The 11,665-nt window shown below is 39.5% G+C and overlaps 1 long non-coding RNA gene across 1 annotated transcript; it reads left to right on the top strand.

The window, feature by feature from the left end:
* Positions 1-7,829: 7,829 nt before the first annotated feature.
* LOC114562300 (uncharacterized) lies at positions 7,830-9,063 on the top strand. The gene is made up of 3 exons (XR_003693487.1): positions 7,830-7,893; positions 7,974-8,321; positions 8,984-9,063. It is a non-coding gene; the product is annotated as an uncharacterized LOC114562300 (long non-coding RNA).
* The last annotated feature ends 2,602 nt before the right edge of the window (positions 9,064-11,665 follow it).

Raw genomic sequence — 11,665 nt, 5'->3', positions numbered from 1 at the left:
GTTCTGGCCCAGACACTGTAAGACAGATCTGGCTGAGACTCGGCTTGGTCCCCGGGCCAGGTGTAGTACAGAAACTACGACATGTTTGTTGCTGGTTCCAATGTTGACTCTGGAGGAAGAAATGACACACACACACACATCCATTAATGCCAAACCAAAACACTTTGAGTAAGCAAACTTTTGTTAATATTATCTTAATATTATATTAATATCTATCTATCGCCCTTAGTTGAAATATATATATATATATATATATATATATATATATATAGGCTATGTAACAGAATTGGCTATGTAATTCAATGGGTCACAGAATGCTAGGCCTGATATAACCCATTCATTCAACAGATGAATCGACGCTGGCGTTGAATGAACTAACACTCAAAATAACTCCAAATCATTGGATTAGCTATAGTGCACTGGAGCAGTTATAATAATAAAACAAGATAATTAATTAAATTTACACAATGAGATCGCACTCATCTAGCCTATTTGTGATAACATATCGGAATGTTTTCTGATAGCCTATCGTCACAAACGATCTAATTGTTATAAAGATATTAAAATACAATTCTTCTTGACAACAGCTTCTAAATGTAATACAACACTGTAATAAACATTACATTTAATTACTTGCCTTGGAAAATGCAATGCAAATCTCCGGCAGAGTCCTTGAATTTAACCGCCAAAACTTTTTTTTTCAGGCGGCTGAGTTCCATAATTCTCGTTGTGGCCCGACTGTGACAAAACGAACCAACGGTAAAAATACACAGCTACACCGAATACGGAACTGACACTAGTACAACTGCTTCTAGCCGACACTGGCCCATTAATAAAACGCCGTATTTGAGCCAGCGCGAGTAAAACTGCTTTTAGCCGACACTGGCTCTTCATAAAAAGCCGTATGTCAGCCAGAAGTGTTGTGTACACAGTCGGCACGATTCTGGCCCATTATCTTTACTCCGCTGCCGACACTGAGTCGACAGTAGCGCTTTTCAGCCGGAATCGGCCCAAATGTGCTTGCTATCTGGGTAGTTACGGTTGCTAAGCCACGATTGGCCTGTGGCGGTTTTCGGGCGTGGCTTAGCGAAGGGTCAATACTCTTCTTCTTCTTCTTCTTACTTCCTTTCCACCTGTGCCGACATTCTTAACGTCTGCTCCGCAAAAAGTTAGGTGCCTCAGATCTAAATCTATGCTCAATGATGCCACCCATGAGGCCAGGCGTGTGTGCAGGAGAGCTGAGCGCAGGTGGAAAAAGGACAAGCTCCATGTATCATATGAAGTCCTTAAGGAAAGCTTGAGAAAATATCAGAAAACTGTCAAAGCTGAAAAAACATGATATTTTTCTGACATTATCTTCCAAAATTTTAATAAACCTCAGGTCCTTTTTAAAACTATTGAATCTTTATTAAATTCTTCACAATCCTCTTACCTGGAAGCTTCTTTTGAAGTCTTTGAAAAATGTCTTAACTTCTTTTTAGGCAAGGTTGCCACTATCAGAGCCCATATTTCATCCCCCGCTTTTGACCCTTCCATAGTTAGCACTTGCTCAACTGTCCTCAACCAGTTTGAGCCTGTTTCGCTTTTAAATCTCACTGAAATCGTTACGAAACTAAAACCCTCATATTGTTCCACTGACATAGTGCCCCCTCGCCTCTTTAAGGAAGCCTGGGAGACTATTGGCCCGACTGTTCAAAAAATCATTAATAGTAGTTTGGCAGCAGGTGTTGTTCCAACATATGTCAAAGAAGCAGTTGTGGAACCCCTGATTAAAAAAATAATTGGCATTAATCAAACCTCTCTCTCAGGCTTACAGTTAGTACAAAACTCAGCTGCTCGTCTTTTAACCGGAACTCGCAAGCATGAACACATAACACCAGTCCTGGCCTCGCTACATTGGCTCCCGGTCCATTTTAGAATACACTTTAAGATCTTATTGTTTGTTTTTAAATCACTGAATGGGTTGGCACCTCGCTACATCTCAGACCTCTTACAAGTTTACACCCCCTCATGGTCACTTAGGTCTACTGATCAATTTCGACTGGTAGCTCCAAAAACCAGGGGCGACTGTGGTTTTTCAGCTGCAGCGCCTAAACTGTGAAATGAGCTACCTCCACAGGTCAAATTGGCCCTGACCCTCGAATCTTTTAAATCCCGCCTTAAAACTCACTTGTATTCCCTGGCTTTTAACCCAGCATGAGAACTGTGTGGTCTTATGTTGTTTTATGTGTTCTATGTGTTTTATATGTGTTTCTATGTTGTTTAGCACTTTGTAAACCTTTTTTTTTTTAAATGTGCTATATAAATAAAATGGATTGGATTGGATTGGATGTTATGAATAGCATAAATAATTCCCAGGATTACCACACTTTTGTCAATATAAGAAAAACAAATATCACAATTAGAGGATCCTTTTGCATGTAGGACACTAATAAGACCAAGTTGAGTTGATGCCTGAGTTTGGTATATAGTGAGTAATGTCAATTAATCTTCATTGAGATCTTCAGAGTATGTTAACATGATTTTAGATGTGGACAAAATGTGTATGTGTGTGTGTGCAGCAGATGGTTGCTAAGCTACAGTGTACTGTATCTGTATCTGTGTGTGCGTGTGCATGTGTGACTGTCATAACCCATTGTAACACAGTGCCGGGTTGCTGTCATAATAAAAAATAAACCCATATTTGTCTGTCATACTGTGAAAATGAGTGTGTTGTATGAAGACATAAACACAGCCCGTAGGTGGCTGCCACTGCTTCAGCAGCACAAAGCATACTGTAGAAAATGGGTTAATGTAAGAGAAATTTATTTAGTTGTGTTTGTTCATTGGTTTTACCTTCACACAAGCAATGATAGACCTAGATTTTCACACCAGTGGACATGGAAACTACCTAAAAATCAATAAGTCTAAGGGCAAAATTTTTCTGAACCCTGCAGCATGCAGCATGCTCAGATGGTTTGCTACCCAGAACCATCTGAGAAGCCGTTATTGGAAACTGTTTGGAAAAGGGCAAAAAATACATTTGCGGCCATCACACACTAAACTACTAGGAAAAATCATGCCATAATTAAATTTAAAAAAGAAAAAGGAAACTGAAAAAGCAAAGTTGAAATGTAAAATGATAATTTGAAAATGTAATGTGCAAAGTAAAAAGTCAAATTTAAAATGCAAAGATTAAATATAAATGCTTAATTTGAAATCTTTGAAATCTTTTATTGATTGAAAATGGCAATGGAAATAAGAAAAGAGAAACATCAAATATGAAACTCAAAATGTGAAATGGAAAAGCTTAAATGGAAATACTTAAATTAAAATCTCAAATAGAAAAAATAAATTATTTTATTTTAGCCTTTGCATTTCATAATTTTCAATTTGAAATTTTATCTTTTGAATTTTACATTTGGAAATTGCCCTTTGACATTTTAAGATTCGATACCCGTGCAAAGCGGACTACCAAACGCCGCTGCCCTGACAGAGCTCCAGGGCCTGCAGCTCCCCTCTTCCTGCTAAATGGCCGGTCTATGTGAGTGAGGGCATGGTCAGCAAGCTTGTTACGCCCGCAATCTCTTACCACAGGTTCCAGTTAATCTTATAATGGATATGTGTGTTGAGTTATTTAAACAAATGATTGGGGAAATAAACGCCTCTTGTCCGCGAGTGAGTTGGATGGAGCAATGAGAGCTAGCTTGCCTCCTAACAAGACCTCTAAAAATCACAAAAATGCATTAAATTGGACAAAAGTGTTAGCTAAGCTTTGTACGACCTTAGGGAGCTGTGATATACATGCCGTGACGAAATTCAAACTGTAAATATACTATAGTTATGCCGAAAGTGTAACAATGATCTTTTCCCATAGGATTAAATGGGTCACATAGCCTAGCTAGCCGCTCATCCTAAGGAGACCCCTCAATTCACAAAAATGCCTTAAATTGAAATCGGACAAAAGTGTTAGCTTTGTTAAGACCTTGGGGAGCTGTGATATACATGTCATGATGAAATTCATACTATAGTTATGCCGAAAGTGTAGCAACGCTCTTTTCCCATAGGATTAAATGGGACACATAGCCTAGCTACACTGTAAAAAAGGATCTGATGAATAAGTTATAGTAACTGTTTTCTATAATTTACCTCCACTTACCATAATGAGTTATGAAATTTTGACTTCATTTCATGAGTTATTACTATTTCAACTCAAGTTTGTAAGCCATTTCAATGACATGTAAATTTCAATGTGTCAACTTAATTTAACAGTGTGAGTTGTTATATGGAAACCGGATCTCGCAGAAAGTGACCATGATCCCTGGTGTGGCGGCAATATCAATGTGCGGTGCAAATAGTCCCAGAAATGGTGTCTTGATCTAATATGATTAACAACTATGATATAATTATTTAACACTTAATGATACACTCCACCCGATTGCAATTCTTAAAACGAGGAAACCAACCAACTGAGCAGAATGACAATGGTCAAAAGAGAAGCAGCGGATGACTACGTTTTTGTCAGCCACATCTGACAGTTGGTAGCTACCGTGAAGCGGGCCTTTCGGATTTAGGAGAAGGCGAAACAAGGTGAGTGGTTGCATGCATTAATCCAATGTATTTAGTTAATTAGTTATAAAGAAATTAATTGCTGTTACGTTTTTAAACACAAGATAGTTTAGCGCAGCTTGTTAATGCAAGTGGTGGAGTTGAACCAAACTTCACATTAGCTATCTAGCTAAGTGTTTAATATCGTTATCTAGCTAGTCCTACTTTTTACTTTCATAAAGAAGAAACACTTGAGCAGTTATATAGCTAGTATTTTCTAACATTCACGCAAAACGGAAGCACATTTATTGCGCCTGGCAAAAACTTTGCATGGCAGCGGTGGAGTTTTACAAGTAACGTTAACGTTAGTTTGCATTGTGTGTGGAGTGACCGCAATTAGCCGTTGCCCGTGCTTTTCTATGTGGGGGGCGTCGTCGTCGTCGTGTCAGCAATTAGCCTTGGCCGCGCAGAATTGTTACTTCGCTGCTTCAACACAATCATTAGGGTATGCTTAACAATATAAGGTGAAGTTTGTCGACTTTGTTCTTTAAAGTAACATTATTCACGTACACTCGTAACGTTATTTCTAATCAGCTCCAATTTAACCTGCCACGTTAACATAAGCCTCCTGGCGCCATCTTGGCTGTTTCTTTCGTTGGCCTAAACTGTGGGATTTGCAGTGAAATTATGAGCCGATATGCTCCGACGGTAGTGTATTACTATAATGTCTCGGTCTGTGATCAGAGACGCTGCTGTTAAACAATGGAGCAAGTAACGTTAAAGATAACAACATTAATCGAGTTGACTCAGACATTATTCTAAGAGTGCAATTAAAAAAAACTTGAACAAACTTTCACTTCATGTTAAATTAATTTATGCACTATACACTCTTAGTTATTCCTTTAGGTATTTATCCCATTTATGCAGTATGTGTTAATAGGTCTGACTAGTATTCAATGTTGCTTTTTTTCCCTGATTCTTGTATGCTCTTCCTCAAATGTAATTAATTAAATGTATAAAAGCACCTGCCAAATGAGTAAATGTAATGTATTTTCTGTGTTTCAGGTGCAGATTGTCCATTCATTTCAGTTAGGCTGCAACTGTGGATGAAGTGGAGTTGTAAGTTTTGCAATTTTGCCACTTATAATGAAAAAACAATAGTAAGTCATTACAAAGACAGTCATGGATGTGGAAGACGGGGCTTGAGCTGCATTTATCCAAACTGTCTGACAGTCCTTCAATCGCATGTGGATTTTGCAAAACATATAAAGGACCACAAAAAAGGATCAAATCCACTTGCTAAAATACGCTGTGAATCAGGTTTGAGGCCAAACATTCTTTCTTTAAAAAGGTTGTGCGTGATGCCAACAATTTCAAAAACATTCTGCTTACCCTGGCTTCAAGACATCAACTTATGTTGGCACATTATCTTGAAATGCCAAGCCTTTTCAAGCCTGAGACTGAGACTGCAAAGGTGTCTGATGTGTGCCTGGATGTCTTAGACACTGCTGTCAGACAAGCTATCTGGAATAGATTTGGTTATGTTGGCACAGTTGGACTGACTCCTAACATCTTTCTGAATGGAACAACGTATTCAAAGGGAATGATTCTGTCTGCAGGGAGCACAAGTGGACTACCAGACTTTGGAAGGTTTTGGAAATATGCATTGCGTTGGCTAATCACGTTTGCTTCATCATTGAACCTTTTACAACTTAGTATATGGAGCATCTGCAGAGTTACCATCTTGTGAGGAAAAATCCTACTGGATGTCAGTTGGTGAAACCAGATGATCTCAATAAATACATTCCACTGGTGTCATACTTCATTCAGGGCTGCCTTTTGGTCACTCCAAAGACATTCTTGCTGAAATAAATCTGCTGTAAGTAATTGTAAATTTTTACAAAGGCTGTACAATTTTGAAAAACGTCTAATTGTGATAATTTTGACTGATGTTGCAATTAAGATGAATTGGGTTAGAGGGAATGATCATTTTTATATTTTTCATTGAAAAACAGAAATTAATCTTGGTGATATGATTTTTGCAAGAAACTCTAACACTGCAGAATATGATTTTTAGGTCAGGGCATGTTTGAAACATGACAATCTCTTCAATGTAGAATGGCATTTTCACACATTGTCCTTAACTATTGCACCTTCTGTGATTACAAAATTGTACTGGGATTGTGCTTTTTGTGGAACAATGGCTACTACATGGTGTGTGGATTTGCAGAAATAAATTGCACTCAAAATTTCACGAAAATAAAAGCTACTTTTAACTACAAATGTTAGTGCCTCATGGCAACCATTTTAATTCAGATGACCCATTTCCCTGAGAATGAAATAAGTAATGTAAAATGTATCTGATTGGGGACTGATATGAATAGTTTAGAGTAAACAATACACTTACAACTACATATTTTTCTCTCTCTTCAGGTATAACTGGTCTACAATGCTGCTGCGTATCATCGTATCAGAAAATGACATCAGACGTCTTTCAACTGAAGACGTCCCATCTAGTGTTGAGGAGCTGTACCAGGTATTGTGAACAAAGCTTGGCCTGAGAGGTGGATTTATTTGCAATTTGAAGATCCTGATTTCAATAATCAGTTGTGCAACCTAACAGACATCAAAGAACTTCCTCTGGGGAGGGCAACATTAAAAGTGTTGTTTACAGCTGATGACATCTCAGATTCTACACTGGACACATGCAGCCTCCCTTGTCTTAGTAGTGGGGATTCTGTTGACTGGCCTGACCCCTTCCCGATTCCACAGTTCTCACATGATGTTGAACTCCAGCTGAAAGAAGCTAATTGTAGGTATGCTAAGGATGGATATGTGATGGTGATTTCCAAAGGTTTAAAGACTGATATCCTTGACACACTGGCAGACTGTATGTCAAAGATAAGTGCTTATCCTGAAAGACATCACTATGAGAATGTAGCCAAAGCACTTGTGGAGAAGCATCCCAGTCTGAAGGAGCCAGGGTCTGGAAAGGGATGGTACTCATGGTTTCACAGCCTGAAGTTCAAGCTTGGAAACTATCGTCAAAAGTTAAGTGCAGCAGGATGCCCTGAGGTGGTAATAAACAAAAGAAAAGCAGTAGGTTCGAAAGGAAAATGTGTGAAGAAGTCAAAGAAGGGTGAGGTCCACTACTGTCCAGATCCACCTGAAGGGCAGAGTGCTGAAAACATGGAGGAGAAGCGCAAGATGATGGAGGCTGAAATGCTGAAGAGAGACCCGGATCATCAGCTGATAGAAGACCTGATGGTTGCTACATTTTTTCAGCGCAGAAAAGAGATAATTGGAGATCAGCCACTCATCACAGAAGTCATTTCCAGATGGCCAGCTCTGCTCCATGAGAGACAGGTAATCAGTCTGAGATTTTATGTCAGATACTGTACAGTTTTTTAGTTAGTTAGACTAATATTTTTTATCTGTGTCCTCAGATTAGGGCAGAGTTCAAGAGAATTGTCACCACAGACCTTGTGGAAACTTTTCTCGATGGACTTGATGGCCTGGTCCCAAGACTGCTGGACTTGTACAAAGCAGCAACCAAGTCTGGAAAGAAGCAATCACTCAAGGACATTTTGGACTGCCTTCAGAAAGATGTAAGTGGAGGAGCAGTTGACCATAAAATTAGGCATAATTTATTATCTTTGATATAACATTTTCATCTTACTGCATGTTTGTTTTTGTTGTAGGACACAAATGAGAGGAGGAGGACTGCTGCTTTGCTTGGTCTGCCGCACTACATATCAGGCGAAGATCCATCAACTGTCATCAGGATGTGTAATGTATGAGACCATTATTATTTTCTCTAATGCAAAACTGTGGATGTCTATATAAGTGAATCTTCTATTGTGCTACTGTTCTATCCCCAGGGTAGGTATACAAGAAAATAATACTTTATAGAAAACCAATGATTGGAATGGGTTGAGTTAGATTTTAGTAGATGTGGTGGAGGGGGGAGAATAAGTGTCTCAGTAATGGCATTTTAATAAAAACAACAACAACAATGTTTTTCTTGAAAATCTACCATGTGGACTTGATAAAGTCCTGTATTTGAAGAATCACCCATCTACATTTGTCTTTCACTTTTGGCTAGGGTGTTTTTCTTTTTTTTTAAAGGTGAATTTCTATATTTCAATCTCCCTCCCCTCGAAGTTCTGAAAACAAATTTGGTGTTAATGATCGGGAATGTTGACTTCCCTGCTCTGTATTTGAGGATTATGATTGAGTTTTGAAATGGCCATGTATAGAGTAGCATCCTGCTTTACCGGAGCCTGCATTTTCAGGACCGCATTCTTAGGACCCTCGTTTTAGCTTGCCAAATTGTCAGTCAGTAGGTAACTATGTTATATATGTGGCATGGAGCTATGCCATGCTTATGGGTGTCATCTACTGTGTCAATCTTGAGTACCCAGAAGCCATTAAGTATTCTTTTGAGTTTCTTCAGAGAGTGGTGATGAAGATAACACCAGACCAAGCATCTGCCAGAGTACATGGGCTAAGAAACAGAATCTTGAGGTACAACAGGTACACCTGTCTTTTTTTTCTGAAGTTTCTCATATAGAAAGCGTTTCTGTCAAAATGCATTGTATTTTATACACTTAAACATTTAGCACTGTTCTATTAAAAAAAACATTCATTTTGGACAAGTTAAAAAAGTTAAAAAAAACAACAAAAAAAACACTTAACTTTATTTTATTGGACTCAACTGTTCAGCATTGTGATGTTAAAAGGGGAGAACTTAAGGCACCATAAACCGGCTTCTGGATTTTGTATCCTATTCAATTGAATGGGACTTTAGGAGGAGTTTTGTGCATTGGTTTTTATTCTCGTTATTACTACTTCACAGTGTTGCAGAATTCCAGAATACTTTTGCTGTCTTTTTTGTTATTTTGTTTTGTACACTAAGTTAACTTTAAGCACAGACTCCCAGCATTTAAGGGACTGATATTGGCCCAGTTCATTTTGTTGGACTGATGATGTGATTGTCTCACCTGTTTTCTGCTCAGGCAGACAATTTTTATTCAACATAGACTGCATTTTTAAGGCAGCAATTGAACTTACATTTTTAAGTAGAACCACCCTGATAATTTTTACAGTGTAGCAGCAATTGAGGAGACCCCTCAATTCACAAAAATGGCTTAAATTGAAATCGGACACAAATGTTAGCTTTATAAAACCTTGGGGTCAGTGACGTAGGCAGAAAACGTATTTTGGGCGGGCCAGTACAAAAGTGAGTGGGCCATTTTCAAAAGACGAAGTAGCAAAAAGAACAAATTGAAAAAACAGCAACGATTTTACCTTCCAAAATAATGCATTACAACGGCAATAACAGTACTGTCTACAACATATAACTCTTCCTGCTTCTTACAGTGCAGACGCCCTACTGCTTGCTCCTGCTTCTGCTTGCATATTTCAGCTGATAATCTTGCTTTTCCTCTGAGAGAAACTATGAGCAAAGGCTCTTGGATACTTATAAATCACTGGACTATATATTTTTTGTAGACATAGTAGGCTATTGTCATATTTGAAAATTTTTCTGCGTGAGCGTGGCCTACCAATAGCTCAAGCCTGTCCTAAAGTGACTGTAGCTAAAGCTAATTAGCAGCAAGATGCCACCCTTCTCCATAGAGGACTACTACAAACTCCTTCAGAAGATGCAGTTCTGGAAACCAAAATGTACTGGTTAGAAGTAAACGTGGAAGTGAACGATCATGTGGAAATGACACCACTTTACCACTGAACCAAAACAATGGACAAAAGCATGCTAACACACGGCTAACTAGCACCAGCAAGACCACAAAGAAACAGGAGGGCTGTGGAACGGATAATAAATCTACAAGCGGTAGTCCTCCCTGGAACTCTTTTGGTGCAAAGCCTAAGAGTAAATCATTTTCCTGGGAAATGGGAGGACGACTAACGGGCAGGGCACAGCACCCTGAGATTTGTGATATGACCGGCTGGCCTGCATTAACACCCAGGCAGAGCGCCTCTTCAACCCCTGTACTTAGTAGGACACAGACAACTGCAAAAGGTAAAACCACCAACAAAATGCCTCCCCAACAAATGAGTGTGCAGGTGAAGAACAGATTTGCTCCTCTGCTGCAGGACCCTGGACATGACCTGGATTACGTCTCGTCACACAGCAGGGTAAGGACTGAGAGCAATTCTAAAAGTAAAAAGCTACAGGGAAAGCTAATGACTGGTTTGTGGGTGACTCTGCTGTGAAAGATATAAAAAGCAGTAAAAACACCAAAATACTCTGTTTTCCCAAAGACATGGTGTCTGACTTGACCCAAAGAATCCAGGATATCATAGCAGCACACCCAACTGTGATGAACATTATACTGCATATAGGGTCAAATGATGTTGTAAAGCAAGAGTCTGAAGTGCTGAATCGTGACTTTATGAATCTGCTGAACGCAGTCAGCTACCTAAACGCAAAGGTGTTTATCAGTGGCCCTATACCACCAGTCAGAAGAGGAGCTGAGAGATTCAGCAGACTGCTGGCACTGAACAGATGGCTTTCAAATGCATGTACCAACCATTCTCTGCAGTTCATTGACAATTTTAAAATTTTCTGGGGCTGCAGACATCTTTTTAAAGCAGATGGACTCTTCCTTAACAAGCCAGGAGTAAAGCTGTTCACCTCTAGCCTACTTTACTTTCTGCGCCACACATCTGCTCCCTTTGCCAAGGACACGAGACAAGATGAACCAAAACAAGAGGAAGACACAACAAAGTGCGGCAGTGATACACTACAGCCCACACCTGAGCAAAGATTTGACCATGGGAGACCAAAGAGCGGAGATGAGAAATCTCAACCCCCCATCTCACCCATCCAACACTCCTCAAACCCCTTTGACAACCACGAAAGCTTTGAGGACCTCTTTAAGGATACGTCGCTCTCCCCTCTTTCCCCCATCCCCATGTTGTAGTTCACTGACCAGATGAAGCAGCTGGTAAATGCTGGAACCAAGTATGCCCCCCTTCCTTATCCCATTGTAAAACGCCAGGCATCTATCCCTCCTCAAGGACGGCAGTTAACTCCTTCTCCCCAAAAGGATGCTTATGTGCAAAATGCAGCAAGCATTAACTGATATGGGCCGGGTCCAGGCTGCACGCCTAG

Source organism: Perca flavescens, chromosome 10 (genome assembly GCF_004354835.1).
Source record: "Perca flavescens isolate YP-PL-M2 chromosome 10, PFLA_1.0, whole genome shotgun sequence".
Lineage (NCBI taxonomy): Eukaryota > Metazoa > Chordata > Actinopteri > Perciformes > Percidae > Perca > Perca flavescens.
The sequence above is the reverse complement of the archived record's forward strand: the minus strand, read 5'-3'. Positions and strand labels throughout refer to the sequence as shown.